The sequence below is a fragment of the Alexandromys fortis genome, unplaced genomic scaffold (assembly GCF_014885135.2).
Source record: "Alexandromys fortis isolate MF-2015 unplaced genomic scaffold, M_Fortis_MF-2015_v1.1 scaffold_86, whole genome shotgun sequence".
Taxonomy (NCBI): Eukaryota; Metazoa; Chordata; class Mammalia; order Rodentia; family Cricetidae; genus Alexandromys; species Alexandromys fortis.
The window spans coordinates 7577547-7596078 of record NW_026067965.1 but is presented as its reverse complement, the minus strand read 5'-3'; the positions used below and the strand labels follow the sequence as shown (position 1 = coordinate 7596078).

Sequence of the window (18532 nt, the reverse complement as noted above, 5' to 3'; positions counted from 1 at the left end):
TAGTGAGCGCTCTGGTTTCAGTAATTAATTAATGGCTCTTCACTAATAAGCCCCCGGCAGATCCTTGTGCTTACTACTCTGACCTTCATAGCAGCTAAGAAGGGACAAAATTCACTCTAGCTCCCGGTGACTTCAGCATGATGGGCAGGACACATGATGGGCAGGACACATGATGGGCAGGACACAAACACCTCAGCAGAGTTGCCCCTTTAGCCAGCATAGATTCTGTTTTCTCGAAAGGCAAACGATACAGAGAAGACAACAGCAGGGGATGACTGGCTTTGGAGACAGAGCGATGATGGCAGGGTGGGAAGAGCTTGGTGACACACACAGTTGAGTTCCCTCCATTTTCCTGACGACACCTCCCGAGAAGCGCGATCAGTCAATGCCTCTCACTGAATTCTTACCGTGTGCTCAAATAGGCTGACGCGTGGGGCAGGACTCTCGACCTCCCCACTACTGTTATGCCTCGTTGAGCAGTTTCTTTCCTCCCAGGAAGCATTCCACAAAGTAAAACTCCCAAGGAAGAGGGACTGAAGGACTGCTTAAAGCACTCAAATTTTATTTCCTTGGAATCCACATTTTGGCAAAAGTGATGGCTAAGTGGTTAAGAGAGGGTTTTGCTCTAGCAGAGGACCTGAGTTCAGGGCCCAGAACACTCATCAGGAAGCTCACAACTGCCTGTAACTCCAGCTCCAGAGGGATCCTAGGTCATCTGCTAGACTCTTCAGGCATCTGTACCCATGCATACACACACATAGCTGCACCTAGACACTTTTTAAAAACATTAAATGTATGTATGGGTTTTTAATCTTTCTAAAGTTTATATAGTTTTAAATAGAAAACACGAAACAAAGTTTAATTTTGACTTGAGGCCTGTAAACCAACATTACACATATCTACTTTTAGAGTGTTAATCCACAAGACATTAAGGGAGTTTGTAGCTATTTGCCCCACACCTACGTTAAAGAGAGCACAAATAAATGCTCGATATTTGGGCTTTTTCCCAAATCTATCAACTGTCACCTTACTTCTGCTTTTATTGGTCCCGCTTTAAATTGGCTATTTCACCCCTTCTTTGCTATTTCTTCTCTGATACAGATTATAAAATCCATAACGTATAAGAAACAAGCCTAACAAAACTAAACTCATCGAGGGCCTGGATACCCTGGCCACAGATCAAGTGTGGGATGAGGACTGGTCTTTCTGATTTCCTATCTGACAAACTCCCAAATGATGCTCATGCTGCTGGAACAGGGACCTCACTAAGAATTAACGGAGCCTCCCAATGAGTCATCTCTTTAGATACGGTTATCCTTTTCCTTCTTCCAAATCCCTCCCTTCTGTGGAGCCAGTTTGAAGGCTTCCATGTCTTCCTTCACTCTGAGAAGACCTTTGGTTCAGTCTTCTCAGCTTTTTATCTCTTCTATACATACTTTCGTAATCTGAAATGTTCAAGTAATCAGTTAAGGCTATGTTCTCCATCTCAGCAATCAGGCTGATAATTTATTGGATGAGTAAATAATGATCATATAACACAGTGTGGCAGAGTATGCCTGAAGTTTCAGCATCCAGGAGGTGAAGCAGGAAGATCAGGAGTTCAGGGTCACCCTCATCTACATAGCAAGCTCGAGGCCAGTTTGAGCAGTAGGAGATCCGATCTCAAAAAAAAAAAAATACTAAAACAAAACAATTGTGTAAATAGAGATCAATGATTAAACACTGTCTATAAGTCAAATATTATTTAGGTAATTTTTATCTTCTTTAATCTTTACACTTTTATAGCCACCTAGAAATAAAGAGCTCATGCATGTTCTAAGCTGCAGTGTGGGTGGGGTAAATAGACTCACTCCCTCAAGGTCATGTTTGAATGGTGTAACTGGGATTCAAATAAAGCCAGAATATATTTCATTAGACTATGGCTTCAGCCTCATTGAAAGCAAAATGGACAGCAAGGTACAAGGAGAAATGGCAATCCATGGTTTACAAAACAAACAAAAGACACAGCAAGCTTATTGATACCTCTATCAGATGCATCCACAGCCTTGACACTTCTTCTTCATTTTCAATGCACTGTCTCTAGTATCCAGAACTAAACAATTAGAGCAAGCATAAATTATGAGCCTATATGGTTTTGCTTTACTTATTTGTAAATTTTATATGGTGTTTTACCACTTAGAAATATCACACTAAAGGGGGGCTGGGAAGACGGCTCAGTGATTAAAAACACCCAGTCTTTGCTCATTCCGAGGACATAGGTTCAGTTCTCAGCACAGGATGGCTCACAACCCCAGTTCCAGGGGATCCAATTCCCTCCTCTGACTTCCCTAGGCACCATGTGGTGTACACACATACATATGAGCAAAACACGCATACACAAATAAATCTTCAAAAAAAATCCAACTAAGGAAGCAAAAAATCTGAAGGAATCTAGAAAGATGAGTAGGTAAAATTGGGAAAGGTAGGCTTGGAATAGAACTGAGCAGCTCTTTCCTACCTCATCCTATACCACTGGTTCAGAGCCGGGGGCAATTACACACACACACACACGTTCATATCAGTGCCATGTTTATATTTTTGGCTGTCACAACTTAGAAGTGCTACCTGCCTTTAGTAGAGTCCATGGATAATCCTATTATAGCTAAACATCCTATAATGCACAGGACACCAGGCCTTCTCCCCAGCAAATACTATGCAGCCCTCAATGCCAATGGTGCTGCCGTAAAGAAGCCCTGGTTGATTTCATAAACACAAATAAAGGAGGTATGGGGCTATAGCTCCTGCAGATGTAGATGTGTGCTACCTCTCTGTCACACTGGGAAAAGAAATCCAAGAGCTAGAGATCTGCAAGTTTGCCTTGGGCTCTGTTTCCCACTGCCCACACACAAGCTGCGGAGGTCACATCTGGCTACAGTATCCTTTTGTTTCTTTCTACTCAGAAGACTGGAAGAAGCATCTGCTACCCACAACTGTCTCAACTCGGCTTTTGGCTGGCTTTGTCAGTTTCCCTGCAACCAAGAAAGACAAAAGACATTTACAAGAAACGGGAAAGTGAACTGGCAAGGGGAAGAGCTGGCCAGAATCAGCTAGAAAACTCTCGCCCCGCCCTCGGCAGCCTGACTGGTTTTCACCGAGGGCAGTGAATGTTCTCACAACCCTTTTGTCCTTGGTTTGAAATGACCTCATCCTCCAAGGGCAGCATCCAGAGCAGCAGAGCTGGCACCCGCTGGCATCTCCTTAGAACTGTAGCATCTCAGCCCTCCTGACTCAAATCTCTTTGTTTTACCAAGACCCCTGTGTGAGTCAGAGGCACGTGAGTGGTTGTGAGGTTCAGTGATAGGGTTTCTAAGAGGCAAGATAAAACTTCAGAATGAACAGCTGAAGACGGTGCAAAACTGTAGCCCAATACACACTTTCTCTAAGGGATGTAGTATCCTCTGTTCCTGTACCTCAGAAATGTGAAAGAATGAATATATGTATGGAAGACGGGGGCAGGGGGTGCTAAAAGGCCATGTTGTAGGCTCTGAAATGTTCCAAAGGGATTGATTCACTTTCACTTTGGGATACAGGAAATGTACCCAGCTTCTGAACAGCCACACAACCACATAAGAGATGAGGTCTGTCTCTGTAGCTCAGAATGTCCTTAACTCATAGCAATCCTCATGCCTCAACCTCCACATGCTAAGTTTATAAATATGAGCCACCACCTCAGCTTATTTTTTTAAATACACAGCAAGAATTTAATCTCTCATAAAATGAGGAAAAACCTGATCTGATCAACATTTCCAATACAGCATTTAACAATATCAAATTCTTATAAGAAAACAAAAAGCATATATCTCACTAGCCTGGGCTGCCCTGGAGCTAGCTATGTAGATGAGGCTGGCCTCAAACTCAAAGAGATCTGCCTACCCTGGCTTCCTGAGTGCTGGGATTAGAGCATATGCCATCATGCCTGACCTTATACTGTACTTTTAAATAATTTAGGAAACAAATTCCTGTGGATGAGGCAGGTTCAACTTAAGATTCATATTTGGGAATACTAGTTAAAGATGTGCTACATTCTTTTTATACTGTTGAACATTTGTTTAATGATGCAAAGATGTGTTGCACTCTTTTATGTTGTAGTTGTTTAACACTGTGAAGCTGTGTGACTTCTCCTATCTAAAACACCTGATTGGTCTAATAAAGCGCTGAACAGCCAATAGCTAGGCAGGAGAGGGAAAGAGGCAGGGTTGGCAGGTAGAGAGAATAAATAAAAGGAAGAAGGACAAGAGGAAGGAGAGAGAAAAGGAAAACAGGATGCTGGGGGCCTGGCACCCAGTCACGCAACCAACCGTGGAGTAAGAAGGAAAGAATAAAGGCAAGTAGAATAGACAAAGATTAAAGCCCAGAGACAAAACATAGATGGGATAATTTAAGTTAGGAAAAGATGGCTAGAAACAAGCCAAGTTAAGGCTGGGAATTCATAATGAGAATAAGTCTCCATGTATTTATTTGGGAGCTGGGTAGCAGGCCCCTAAAAGAGCAAAGAGGAAAAAGATCCAGCTACAGGTTTACACTCAACTCACCCAAATTGGCTTGCTTTGATTCATTCAACAAACACCAGTTCCCTGGTTTACGCCAAGAGTTACAAATTGTAAGAAATGCAACCAACCATGCAGCCCCCGTGCAGAAGCTTTGGGATTACAGGCAGCTCCTGAAAATTCAGGTTAAAAAAAAAAAAAATGAGCAGAATTTTTTAGGGTGGATGAGGAGGGACAAGAACTGTGGATACGTTTATAGATTAAGAAATTGAGCCGGGCTGTGGTGGCGCACACCTTTAATCCCAGCACTCGGGAGGCAGAGGCAGGTGGATCTTTGTGAATCTAAGGCTAGCCTGGTCTACAACAGCTAGTTCTAGGACAGCTAGGACTGTCACACAGAGAAACCTGTCATGAAAAACCAAAAAGAAAGAAAGAAAAGAAGGAAGGAGGGAGGGAGGGAGGGAGAGAGAGAGAGAGAGAGAGAGAGAGAGAGAGAGAGAGAGAGAGAGAGAGAGAGAGAGAGAGTTAGGTGAGTTCCTGGGATTCTGGCTAGGTCTCAATTTCTGGACCACATTGCCCAGAACACAGGCCTAAGACCCAGCCATGGCTCATGGTGAAAACATTGTGTTTTGTTTGTTTTTTGAGGAGGAGTCCTGCTATATAGCTGTAGCCCAAGTCTTAAACTCGAAATCCCCCTGCCCCAGCTTCCTGAGTACTGAGATCACAGATCTGCACCACACGTGGCTCTGGTAAAGGCTTTCAGAGGACAATGTCACCCAGTCTTGACAACTCCTGCTTGTGACTGGACAGCTCTGGCCTACTCAAATGAGCAAGTCCCCAATTCTTAAGGCACACTTGCTCCACGCAGCATGTCTAGAAATGGCCACTAGAGGCTGCCCTTGGTCCCCTCGCCCAGGATCCGGAGGCCTTGAGCATGTTTGGGGGCGGACTTTGTTCAACCCTGAACACTGTTGTGTCTGCCCTAACATTGCTGCACGCTGCTGGGAGAAATCAACGGGGAAATAAAACGGAGGTTTCTAGAAGCTGCCCCACCTACAAAACAGTTCAAAGGCCATCGAACGTTCAAGCTCAGGGAACGTTCTGAGCTCTGGGATGAGGACTCAGTGTCAAGACAGAGAAACAGAAGTTGCTCCTCAAATACGTCGAGAGAAATGTGAGCCAGCGAAACACAATCCTGCCCAGGGCGGGGACGTAGGCATTTGTCTAAGAAGGGCAATGGTCTGGCAACATTAGTGAGTCCCCCTCCCCCACACTGCTTAGGACCCCATTTTCCCTGATTTCAAAACTCGAGCTAACATCTGCTGAACAACTTGGCTGTGGAAAGCTGTTCGCCTTAGCAAAGTAAGGACGCAGCTTTGATTTGATTTGTAAATAGACCATGCAATCACACAATCACATTATTCAAAACTGGATGTACATAGAAGGAGCTGGAGAGCTGGTTCCGCCTTTGGGAGTATTTGTCAGTCTTTGGAGAACCTGGGTTTCTTACAGGGCACCCACATGACGGCTTACAAGTGTTAGAAACTCCAGTTCCAAGAGAATCTGGTTACCTCTGGTTTGGGCACTGTATAAACATGAAGGACAGACATACATGCAGGCAAAACACCCATACACACAAGATAAAAATAAATAAAAAAATTTAAGTGTAGAAAACTCAAAAACAAACAAGGCTTCTGCCACACTCGCCCCCAAATCTGCCTCTTTCTCCATCTTCCGCCTCCACATACTATAGTACCCACCACCCTTTCTACCCCATTGCATATTTTTAACTTTTTTTTTTCTGAAAGAGGGGCTAGTGTATCCTAAACTGGCCTCAAACTTGCTATGCAGCTGAGGATGACCTTTAACATGTGATCCTCCTGCCTCCACCTCCCTAAGTGCTGAGACTATAAACCTGCACTACCATTTATACACTCACTGAGCCCAGGGCTTCAGACAGGCACTCAACCAACGGAACCATTTCCTCCGTCCCCTTTAGCATCGCTTCGTGCATGCACCAGTTAACACAATGCGTATTCTTCTGTTTCCCTCCACGCCATGCACAGTGTTCCAGATTTTGCTCTCTTCCCGTGGCAAAATATATCAAAGGCTTTCTGCCCCAGCACGTAAATGACTTCCTCATTCTTTGCCTCTCATGGCTGCACAGTGTCCCATTGTATAAAATACAGCGATTTAATTAGACAGCCTCTATTAGAGGAAATCAGCGTGTTTCCCACCTTTTGCTTTCCTAAACAATGCTTCAGTAACTTCATACCTACATCCTCTTCACAAGCCAGAGCCAGAAGCCCACATCTAACTATTTCTGGTTTAAGTTCCCTCCACTCCCAAGCCAAGGCAAGGTGAAATAGAGGTGATCTCTGGTCGATAAATGCTCCTATTTCTGTCCCATGCCCATCTCCTATCTCCCCACCCTCCTAATTGAAGTCTATTCACATTTGAAGCAGCCACAGGCGCTCCGGACAGAGAGCTCCTTCCGTTTTCTCTTTCTATGACTGCCTCACTGCATTCCTTAAATATAGTGGGACTATAACTGGGCTGAGCTGGAGACAAAGTCTGAAGGTGGTGTGTATAAAATGGGATTTCTGCTACCCTTTGGATCACACTGTTCTCTCCACGCCTTATAGAAGTTCAGGTCATGCCTGCTGTGCTGGCTAGTTTCGTGTGAGCTTGACACAAGACAGTCATCAGAGAGGAGGAAGAAAATATTTCTGTAAGATTGGGCTGTAGAGCATTTCCTTAATAAGTGATTGACAGGGAAGGGCTCAGCCCATTGTGGGAGGGGCCATCCCTGGGCTGGGGGTACTGGGTTCTATAAGGAAGCAGACTGAGCAAGTCATAAGCGCAAGCCAATAAACAGCACCCCTCCACGGTCTCTGCATCAGCTCCTGCCTCCAGGTTCCTGCCCTGTTTGAGCTCCTGTCCTGACTTCCTTCAGTGATGGACTATGGACGCATAGGCCAAATAAACCCTTTCCTCTCCAACTTGCTTTTGGTCACGTTCATAACAATATTAACCAAACTACGACACCTACCATAGCTGACCACAGGCCTGGATTCCAGTTTAGACCTTGAAGGAAGGCCCCAAGAAACTACCTGCTGTTTCGAAAGCTGGGAAGTAAACACAGGGATATATTGGAGGATGTCTGCCTGATGGGAGAAGTAAAAACCATCCGCCAGATTTTTATTCTCATCAGCTATGGTCATTTTATCAACTCTTTCTATCCTCCGTCTCAGATTCACCTTTCAGGGGGAAAAAAAACCCTCCCCCAAATAGAAAGCAGGATTAAGAGAGTCTTCAAAAACAAAGAGAAAACCAAGAAAGAGCAGGTTGGTTTTAGTTGTGGGATTTAGATGATCTGCTGCAGCCTTTCACAAGAGACAGGGTCCTTCTGTTTCAGAGGGGTTTCTTTAACTGCAGGCTGGTGATTTTATGGGTGAACAGCATAAGGCTAGGTAGGCATTCCTGCCTAAAGGAGATGCAGGGACATACATGTGTTTCAAATACATCAAAAGGCACAAACCCGAAGTCATCGGAGCTATCATATAGCCAGAGAACTATGCCTAAGGTCTCCTTGAGAGAAGTATGCAGGGCAAACTGGGGACAGAGGAGGAGAGCCAGGCAATCCTGGGATTCTTTGAGGACATGAAACTGAAGCCTCAACACCTTGCAGGCAGAGGTCAATGGCATGAGCAAAGGTTCAGTTGGGAGCACTGTGACCAAAACTTGGGGTATATGTGTGTGGGGGGGTGACTAAGAATAGCAAGCTAATCGCTCCCGAGGAACAAGATTTAAGGGGGAAAGTTGAAACAGAATTGAATTAGATCTCTGAGTCCTTACGTATTAGCCATCCCTCTGATCTTACCTTAATAAGCTTGCCCTGACCCCTCTTCAACAGTTTGAGGGATGGTTCAGCAGAGTTCCCAGAAAGCCTTATCTCTGACCCATGACCTGGTTCTGCTAATCACAACAGAGGCTTAAACTGCCTTTTAAATCCTACCAGCCTCGCGCTGCTCGCCTGTTATTCCCGCGTCTTTCCCTCTAGTTACTGGCTGTGAAAGGCAAGGCCCTAGGCGTCTAGAAACCCACGTCCCTTGGCTGGTTTTTATCAGCTTGACACAGATTTACAGATACCTGGAAAGAGGGAATCTTAATTGAGAAAATGGCTCCATACGATTGGGCTATAGGCAAGTTCTGTGGTACATTTTCTTGATTAGTGATTGACGTGGGAACGTCCAACTAACCTCTGGGCAGGTGGGGTCCTGGGTTGTATAATAAAGCAGGCCTAGCAAGCGCGAGAAGTAAGCCAGCAGCACTCCTGCATGGCCCCTGCATCAGCTTCCGCTTCCGGGTTCCTGTCTTAAGCGCCTTCCCGGACTTCCCTCAGACTTGCGTGGAGTACGAAGCGGCCAGCGTCTCACAGACGGAGCGTGCGGAGGCGACAGACACCTTATTCACCCGTGCCCAAGGTCACACCGTAGAGGAGTGTGAAGCTGAGAGTCACACCCCAGCATCCTCGGTGCGCGAGCCTTGTGTCACGTGGAGCGTTGTCTCATTTTATTGAAATCTCACCTAGGGCCAAGTTCTTTATATACTTCCTGTGAGCTATAACAGGACCGAGCCGAGTGTCAGCATTTCAGAAACCTGCCGCTTCCACATGACCCCAACACCTCAAGCTAAAATTGGACAGGAGCTGGGAGCTCAGGCATCTCTTTCCTTTCCTGGTGATTTCATGGCGTGGGGGAGGGAACCCAGAGTGGGCAGAGTCCAGAATAGGAAATAGGCCCTTAGCTGGTACTCATGTATTTCTTTCCTTATAACCACAGCGGTGTGTAAGACATAAGGCGCTCAGGAGAGCCGGGTGGAGCTCAGTAATAGTCTGTGCTTAGCATATGCAAGGCAGAGCCAATCTCCATAACTACTACCAGCCGCCATAGATAAAGAGTCTCTCAGAAAAACAAATGGTTCACGGATTTTCCTTGGGCTTATTTGGAGAAATGGAACAATTCAACTGCTTTGTGGATTTGTAAAACAATTTAGTAAGTCTTTGATTTTTAGGTAACTTGAAAATAGTCATTTTTTACTACTCTCCCTCCCTTCATGTGTGTGTGTGCGCGTACACGTGTGCACGCACGCGCTCACATGTGCTCCTGCGTGCATACAGTCAGAGGCCAATTTGCAGGAGTTGGTTCTCTCCTACCATTTGGGTCCTGGAGATCAAATTCAGGTTCCCAGGCTTGGCGGCGAACACTTCCAGCTGCTAAGCCATTACTGCCCCTAGAATCATTTTTAGAGGAAGGAACGTACATTCGTTGTGTGTCTATGATGTGCCAAGTGCTTTAGCCTGATTATTTTGTGGAGGGGAATATTTATTTTCTGTCCACTTTACAGGTGAGGAAATTGAGGTTCAGAGCCACAATAAGAAGAGCAGGGGGCAGAACTAAGACTAAGATTAGTCAGCATGAAGTTTGAATAGATTTTGAGAACATTAGCAGAGGATCAAAGGAGGTAAACATGTTTTCCTTTTGAGACAAGGTCTCTCTGTGTCTCCATTCTTAGAGGAAGGGGCTATCCTGTGGTATTTAGTTAGGATTTCTATTCCTGTGATAAAACACCATGATCAAAAGCAATTTGGAGAAAAAATGGTTTATTTCCTTTTATTTTATTTGGGGAGGAGAAGTGGCAGATTTCTGAAATGCCAGCACTAACCATTTGGCTCGGTCCTGTTAGAGTTCACAGGAAGTATATAAAGAACTTGGCCCTAGGTGAGATTTTAATAAAACGAGACAATGCTCTGCATGATGTAAGTGGTGAGGTTTAGGCCTGGAGAGGCTGGGGTGTGACTCTCAGCTTCACACTCCTCTGCGGTGTGACCTTGGGCATGGGTGAATAATGTGTTGTCCCTGTACGCTCCATCTGTGAGATGCAGGCTGCCTCACATGCGACATGATGTAGTGCTCCACCTATGGCCATCCCCCTCTCCTCCATGGGGACCAGTTTCTTCCACTTAGCATCCGTAGAGATGCCCAGCTCAGCATAACTACAACCCTGCCTGATCACCCAGTCACTTATTGGAAATGCTCTTCCTTAGACAGTTTTGCATTATTTGGGGGCATCTGTGGTAGAACCATTTGCTGGCTCTGAAGCCTGTATCTGCCCAGGCAGAGCAGAAGGAATAGTCCTCCTGAGCTTCCACTCCATGCGATGCCATCTGGTACCCAGGGCGGTGTATCACCTCCATCACACTTTCTCACCCAGCATCCTTGCTCTTCCCAATGAAGGGATTATCTCAATCCCTTTAGTACTCAGACCTGGGACTCTGAGTCTCTTGTCTATTTCTTACCCTTCCACCGTTGCTTGCTCTTACACTTCCTGGGGCATTCCCTTCCCTTTTCAGTGACGTTTCGGAGTCTTCCTTTGCTTTTGTGTTGTTGCTTTGCTGTGTCTCGGCGACCAAGGTTAGGAACCCCAGCATTCTCCCCTGTGTGCATGACTCATTGTTTGTACTTGCCACACCAGGGAGAAATCCCAGGGACTGCCCCGTGCCAGGCAAGGGCTTGCCCACCGATCCAGACCCACAGCCCACATAGGTTATTTTTATTCCACCATCTCACCTCTCAAAGTAACATGAGAAGCAAAAAAATGCCTTCAAAATACCTCGTAGCCATCAACTAAAGGCCTAAAGATCCAGAAATACTAAGCAACTAGGAAAGCAACAGTATTTGTGCTCAGTGCACACTGACACACAAACCAAGCAATTATGTATTTGCAATATGAAATTATCAATAAAATCACACTGCCATAAAATTAAGGCAAAAAAAAAAAAAGTAACTGACTACATGGCATAGTGGCGAACACCTATAACCCCAGTACTCAAGGAGCTGAGACAGGGGTGTCTCAAGTTTGGGGACAGCCTGGACTATATAGTTAGGATCTTGCCTCAAAACAAACCCCAAACAGACATGGTGGTGGTACACTCCTACAGTCTCAGTCCTTGGGAGGGTAAGGCAGGAGGAGTACTGAAAGTTCAAGTCCAACTGGGATATGTAACGAGTTCAAAGCTAGCCTGAGCCACATAGAAAGTCCTGTAAAATAAAACAAAACTTGGCCAGATGTGGTGGCCCAGTACCTAGGTGGCTTCCTATGAGTTCCAGACCAGCTTGATCTACACGACAAGTTCCAGACTAATCAGGAAGTGTAGACCCTGTCTAGAAACAACAACAACAACAAAAAAAAAAAAAAAAAAAAAAGGCCACAATGCCTACAACATGTAAACACACACACACACACTTGCCCTCTTTCCCCTCTGAATGCCTTGCTTCCAAGCCATTACACTCACTTTGCAACCTAAATTCTGCTCAACCATCGCCCACTGTTAAATGAGACTGCTGTTCCTAGGCTGGAACGCTTTCCACTTAGTCACAGGACCACGTCACAGTTACTTTCCCATTCTGCCAAAGCTTGGACGCGGCAAGTACCCAGATGATGCCTGTGATTGGTCAGTTATTGGTGTGAAGGATGACTCTATAGTCCTCTACGTGTGGCCACTCCCTTTTCAGAGAGAGCCTAGCATGCTCTAAAGAAATAGTGATCACTTGACAAAAGAAGAGCCGAGGGGCAGCTAGCTGATGCGAGGAAGGACCTCCCTCACTGTGACAAGTTTTTTAGAAGGTATCCATTGTAAGTCTGGAGGCTGAAGGAGCAGGGCTTCAGGGACCAAGTGGGGAAATCAGAAACAGGATCAGCAAATACTGTCACTACAAAACATTTCCTTCAACTGGCCCCGTCTCTCATCCTCAGACACCAGGAAGGAAGTAACTCCTCCCTTTGGAATCAGAAAGCTAGGGTAAAGAGACACCCACAACCTGATCCAACCTCAGCAAGCCCTTACATGTATGCTGTGTAGAAAGCATCAGACCCTGGAGGGCCATAAGTGATGAATGGTTGAATAGGTGAATGGATAAATGAGGAGGAGGAGGAGGAGGAGGAGGAGAGAGAGAGAGAGAGAGAGAGAAGAGAGAGAGAGAGAGGGAGGGAGGGAGGGAGTAGGGAGAAAAGAGAGGTAGACTCAGAAAGAAGCATTGGTAAGGATTCCTCTTTAAAAAGACCACAAGCTTCTATCTCCTAGATAATAAATGGGAATGGTTAATATTTGCTCAATTCTGTGTGCAAGTTATAAAGGGCTTATGTATATGGTCCCATTTATAAAGGGCTTATGTGTATGAACCCATTTTCACCCGCATAATCTTCAGTGTTGATCCTTTCATTATTATTCATCTTGTGCCATCGTCTGAATTATAAATGGTCCCCAAATGTCCACGTATTCAAGACTCGGCTTCCAATCCATGGCACTGGGAAGCGATGGCACCTGCAGGAGGTGGGCCTAGTGAGAGAAAGTTAGGTCATTGGGAGTGTGCCCCTCGAGGGGACACTGGAAGCCTGTCCCTTCCTGAACGTCCTGATGTGAACAGCTTCTTCTGTCATGTGCTCTCACCATGAGGCCCTGCACCATTCCGAGCTTAAAATCAAAGGCCTGAAACAGAGGGCCATGAGTCAGAACAAATGCCTTCTCATTTTGAGTTGATTGACCGTAACTATTTCTAATAACGGGGAGCTGGCTAACGCGTTCCCTAAATAAACATTTAAACACAGTGAGGTTGAGTGACTTCTCCAAGTTCACACAGCTAGTGAGGGGGTGACTCTGGAAACGAGGAGGGAGGGATGTAGGAATTAAAGCAAGAGAAACGTTGGGTGGAATCTTGACCCAATCACCTGTTAGCTCTGTGACCTTCTGGGAGTTATTTCAATTCCCTGAATCACATTCGCCCCCGTGGAAAAAAAAAAAAACAGACAGTGTCCACAACATAGTGTGCTGTATGATGTATTGAATCTTGGACCTTTGAGTTTCCAGTAACTTAAGGACTAGTGACTTGTACTAATCCTCCTGCAGAAAACACAGCCTTTTCTAATTCCTCCTTCCCTTCCATTCTTCCCTCTCTCCTCCCCTCTCCTCCCCTCCCCTCCCTTCCCTTTCCCCCTCTCTCCCCCCTTCCCAGGAAGGCCTCTCACACACTGTAGAACATAAGACAACCTTGGAGTTTTGATTCAATTGCCACCTTCCCAGTTCTGTGATTACAGGAATGTATCACTGTAAGAAATGTTTTTTGTTTATTTGTTTTTCCATCAAAGGTAGTTTGTCCACCAAGGTTCAATATCACATAAATCTCCCCCACCTTGGCGAATGGTATCTTCCCTACCTACCTCTGCCTCCAGAGTTCTGGGATTTACCTCACAAACCTAGGGCTTTCTGCATGCTAGACGTGGACTCTTACCAGCAGCTCCGTACTACCAGACTCTCAAGTTAAATACTTACTGCGCACATGAATAAAATGAGGAGACAAAGTGGGAAAACAGGTGCAGAAAAGCAAGTTGAAGAACAACAAAGGGAGATATTTGGAGATATTTAATGTTTTGGTCACATTAAAATGTTCCTATTTCTCTATTCAAACATCTATGTCCCTTCTAGCCTTTCTTCTTCTGTGACAAGCATCACCATTGTTAACCACAAGATCCGAAGGTCAGATGGCCAGGTTTAAATCTGGACTCTGCAGTTCCATCCCTCTGGTTGTTTTCCTCATTTGAAGGATCAGAATCAGCACGATATCGTCTCCTTCTTTATTCTGAACATCAAATGAATAAATGCACAAAGAACGCTCAATGCAACAGTCTGCCAGTAAGAAATCACTATATAGGCTGTGCGTGGTAGCATAGCATATCCCTTTAATCCCAGCACTCAGTGGAGGCAGCTGGACGGATCTCTGTGAGCTTGACACCAGCCTGGTCTACATAGCTCCAGGAGAATGACATAGAGAGACCCTGTCTCAAAACCAAAGCCGCTATATGATGATGGGGTAGTGCTGGCGACTTTCTGAAATGCTTCTAACCCCTTTCCTTATCTGTCAAGTTGGACTAACCCTTCACAATGTAGGTAAAATATTACCTACCCCTTAACTCTTCTTTGTTAGTTTCTATGCACTAAAACACTCCACACATGTGTCTCCCCTTGGCACAGTGGTGCTCAACCTGTGGGTCGAGACTCCTTTGGAGGGCTCTGTACCGGGTGATATCCTGCATATCCGATATTTACATTATGGTTCATAACAGTAGCAAAATTACAGTTGTGACGTAGCAATGAAATAATTTTACGGTTGGGGGTCACGACAGCATGAGAAACTGTGTTAGGCAGCATTAAGAACCTTGAGAACCACTGTTTTAGAGCCATGTGTTGCAATGGAACATTGACGTTTTTATTTCTTCTCCAGAACGATACACCTGTTCACAAACAACTCCTTTTTACTGTAAAAGCATGAGTTGCTCGTACCTGACACATAGGTGCCGCTTAGCAATATTTGCCAAAGGAGTATACTGATTTCTCTTCCCTCAAAATGGGAAGATTACTTGGGCAATAACATCTTTTGAGGCCCCTGCCCTCTCTTATGAGACAAAACCATAAAGCATCGTTGGATCACTCACTTGAATTGTCACTATGAAACAGAGGTTTCTTCATAGCTACCCAGTACCTTATCTGCCTGATTTTCTTCTGCGTGAACCGCAGTGTCTGGAAAATGACTAAACCACCGTAAAAATGATACTGGCAAATATATGGAGCTAATGAATCATGAGATAAGTGACCAAGAAGAATTCTTCCTGCTCGTGTGGGAATGTGGATTTGAACTGACTTCCTGGTTCTCTCGCACTGGTGGGAAGAATACTGACCTTGGAGTCAGAAGATTGGAATTTAGAGCCTAGATTCCCTCCTTATTTGTTAAGTGACAGCACAAAGCTTAGCCTTCCTAAACCTCACTTCCTTCACTTGGAAGTTGGGTTTCATTGCACATACCAGACCATGTTTGCTGTGAGCTCAGTATGCTGAAACGACTATCGACGGCCAAATGTTTTTAAATTATAAAGATGCTTGATTAAGCTGGATCCCAGTGTTTGGGAGACAGAGGCAAGAGGACCAGAAATTCATGGTTACAGGAGACCCCTTCTCAAAAAATAAATGATAACAAAAATACTTGACTGTAGTTGCCTAGGCTAGAAAGGGCCCAGGTCTATTTCAGTTCTCAACACTCAGTGAACAGCCTAGGCTTTCCTCATTACCAAGCCAGGTAGTTTCCCTAGGAACAAAGAGATGGAGCGCTTGTCTTCCAGGTGCAAGGCCCTGGGTTTGAGTCCTAGCACTGAAACAAACAGATCAACCCAAAACAACAACAACAACAACATTAGGCCTCTTGAGATTTAAACGGCATCTCCGGTTTGAAAGTTTGGCAAGTGTCTGAGCTCAATTTCAGAGAAAACAACCCTGGAGGGATTTGTTTGGGGAGCACGTAGGAGGGCTCATGCTTTTCCCATGACTGGACGTGCTCTGATCCATTCATCCACTGCAACAAGTGGAGAGAGGCGTGGGATGCCCCAGCTGAGGCCTGGGAACATGGAAGAGACTCTAGAATGACATGGCTTTGGACGTTAGCTCTGAAACACCCGGGCTAGAAAGTAAAAACAATTCCCCCTAGCAGGAGACTCACGTCAGAACCCGACTCGAGTGGCATCATGTCTAAATCATTCAAGAGCAGACTCTGGCTTTAGAGATCCATTTGCTCATCCGAAGTATGCGTCTAGCTGCATCCCAGTGCTCCCCAGCTCAAAAGACAAAGCCAGTTCACCACACAAGGAAGCCCTTCCACTGCGATGCTGCTTTGTTGATGAAAACCATATTATCTCCCTAGTTGTATATTCCTGGAATTAAAGGACACCGGAATGTGATGTTTACACGGTATCTGTAGGAATCCACAGGAGGGGAGAACCCAACAAGTGGCACACCCCTGCGAAGTAGTGAGTGGGACCAGAGTCCAGGTGCCTTCACCCCCAGCCTAAAAATGCCAGCCTCTCTCATTGTCCTCCACCCTCCCAGAGGCGTGAACCTGGAGGAGTCAGATGTTTCCACCGATCAGCTGCGGTCCAAAGAGAGGGTGGAGCCGGGTCAGAGGGAATTTGTTAAGTAAATAACTTAGCCAGCTGCAAGGCAATTCAAACCTCCTACTAAGATAGACGGCGTGAGAGTCGTCATCTGTCTAAGGGAGGATCAGGGTGTCAGTCCACTTACTGGAGTTGCAGCAAGACCAAAGATGTTTGCCCAACCAGTACTCTTCCTTGTTAGTCTCCCCTGAGCAGGCTGGGGACTGAACCAAGGGCTTCGTGCTTGCTAGGCAAGAATTCTACCAACTGAGCCACAGCTCCAGCCTGGAAGGCAGCACCTTAAGGTCTTGACCCTTTTGGGTGCACATATCAGATACACATTTCTAAGCAATGCCTTGGAACTAGTAATTGTATTTTGAACATTAGAAAAAAAGAAAAAGTTAACATATATAGACAGACAGACATATTTCACTGGTGCTTCCGTATTCACATGTAACCAGAATACTAAAGGAAGATTATATCCATTAAATCACGACAAAAATCACATGTGGATGGTTACATTCTATCTAGTCCTGTCTGCCCTTTGTGTTCTGGAGAAAATTTGTCTCACTGTCCCTAAACTTCAAACTAGTAGTGTAAGTAATAATAAGTCCTATTTAGCCAGTGATTACGTACCAGGCAACTATGCTAAGCCTTTTAGATTAATTACTTCCCAGCAATTACAGAGAGAATTACCACTATTAGCATCGTCCCTAGCTGACGGGATACATTGCACATGACCCGTGAGGAACAGAACCTTGCTCTTAACCGTCACGCTGTGATGTCACCCAGCTGTGAAGCTCATACTTAGACGTTTAGGGAAACGAAGGTGGAGACCAGACCCCTGCCGCTCTCCCCACCTTGGTTGAGGAAGCAGCTGATCCAAGCTGCACTGGGCCGTGGCACCAGTCTGGGCTGAGATGCAGCACTGGATAGAATTCTGAGTCTCGTCATTTTATCGCTGTACAAGAATTTCCAGTCAGATGGTGCCTTTAATCTCAGTGCTCGGGAGGCAGAGGCTGTTGGATCTCTCTGTGAGTGGGAGGCCAGTCTGGTTTACAAAGTGAGTTCCAGGACAGTCAGGACTGTTACACACACACACACACACACACACAACCCTGTCTCGAAAACATCAAAAAGAACAAAGAAAGGAATTTCCAGGAGGTTCAGACTCACATAGGAATAGCGTCCATCTTGTGGGTAGGTAGTGTTTGTCTTGTGGGTAGATGAACATTTTAACTTTTTTCCAACGAGCCGGTTTGGGTAGCTGGCTAACATTTGTTTACGTTTCCAAGGCCAGGAACAGGTACTGACACCGACTTAGACTGACCTCATTCAATTGCCCAACAGCTTTACTTTTTATCTCATTACCTGAGCACAATGCCTTCCTGGTGTGCAGATAGTTAATGAGGTCACCAGCCCACACAGGAGAGCTTTCATTCCAGGGCCTGGCTTCTGCAGAGGCCTCTTCTCCCTGCTGTTGAAGCCTTGCAGACTCTTGGGCCAACCTCTGGTCACTCCCTCGCATCCATTGGCTGTTGGTGAACAGGCTATTGTTCTGGGGACACTTTAAATGGCCTCTTTTGCACGTTTTTTTTATTTCTTCTAATTAGGTCAGAAGCTTCTCGGGGACAAAGATTCTTTTGCTTATTTGGCATCTCACCCATAATGCATAGCATTCTCTTTGTGTTCAGTAGGTCGCCAGCAGAGCTTTGTGGTCTGACTTATTTTTTCTACCTAACCTCCAACATCAGGGGAGAAAAATTCAACAAACAGAAAGGGAGGTGAATGAGCAATGGTCTGGATGTGACTGGCTTCAGAGAAATAAATCATTCTCTTTGGGCATTTTTTTGTGGGGAATTCTTAATTGCCAATCATATTTTACCTACACATCAATGACTTTTTTGTTTTGTTCTGATCAGTGTTGTTGTTGAGACAACATCACTTACTCTATATTCAGGATAACCTGT

The 18532-nt window shown here is 45.3% G+C and overlaps 1 protein-coding gene across 4 annotated transcripts in view; it reads right to left on the bottom strand.

Annotated features, from left to right (window-relative positions):
- Positions 1 to 17861, bottom strand: part of Sv2b (synaptic vesicle glycoprotein 2B) — a 218698-nt gene extending 200837 nt beyond the window's left edge. For 2 of the 4 annotated variants that reach the window (XM_050154088.1, XM_050154085.1), the window contains exon 1: positions 16133 to 16409. The gene's annotated coding sequence lies outside the window, so the exon portion shown is untranslated. Of the gene's footprint in view, positions 1 to 16132; positions 16410 to 17738 lie in introns of those variants that run through there. The other 2 variants (XM_050154089.1, XM_050154084.1) reach the window with 2 other exon arrangements.
- Positions 17862 to 18532: the final 671 nt, after the last annotated feature.